This window comes from Micropterus dolomieu, linkage group LG03 (assembly GCF_021292245.1).
Source record: "Micropterus dolomieu isolate WLL.071019.BEF.003 ecotype Adirondacks linkage group LG03, ASM2129224v1, whole genome shotgun sequence".
NCBI lineage: Eukaryota > Metazoa > Chordata > Actinopteri > Centrarchiformes > Centrarchidae > Micropterus > Micropterus dolomieu.
In genome coordinates, this window is record NC_060152.1 from 20,840,809 (window position 1) to 20,841,575 (window position 767).

Consider the following 767-nt stretch of genomic DNA (forward strand, 5'->3'; position numbering starts at 1 on the left):
TGAAAACATAAAACGTGGAACTGAAAAATAAAAGTCCTAAAATATCAAAATATGGAAAAGTGAAAAATAAAAAACAAATAATTTCTTCAAAATACTTCCAGAAATAAATCAATATTTTATTTAAACTGAAAAAAATTGGCAAACTTATTTTTAGTTTGAGTACATGGTTGTATTTTTTAAGTTTTAGACAAAAAATTAAGTTTTCAATTTCAAGTTTTAGTTTTTCGATTACAATTTCTTTTTTCAAATTAACAAAACATTTGGCCCTAATTTAGCTCCATACAAACAGCGGTAAAACATATTTTGTGAAAATGTTGATTGAAAATGCCAATAAGCTAATTTCAAAACAGATTGAAAATGTTGTATATATTTTTTCGTATTGGCAACCATTGTATGACCAGTTATTGAAAATTAGAAATGTGAATTTCATTGAAGGATTGCCATCTTCTTTATGTGATGATACATTGTTGCCTTTAGATAAAAACAATTTGTAGCAATAACATTGAGGTCCAAAATGTGTTTACAAAATATGTGCATCATAGAAATTTAAGTTTTTTATACCTAGTTCAGAATTTGTTTTTTCAAGGCAAAGTTAGCCGTACTATTAATCTGAATACCAATTATCTTGTTTTGTTTAAAAATCCCAGAGATAAATACCAAGTCATGCTAATGGCTAGACAAATGTTTCGTAGGAAGAGTAATTTTTTTATGGATTGTTTCGAGGATGCCACGAGTGTTCCTTACGGTTACTTCATGATTGATTTTAA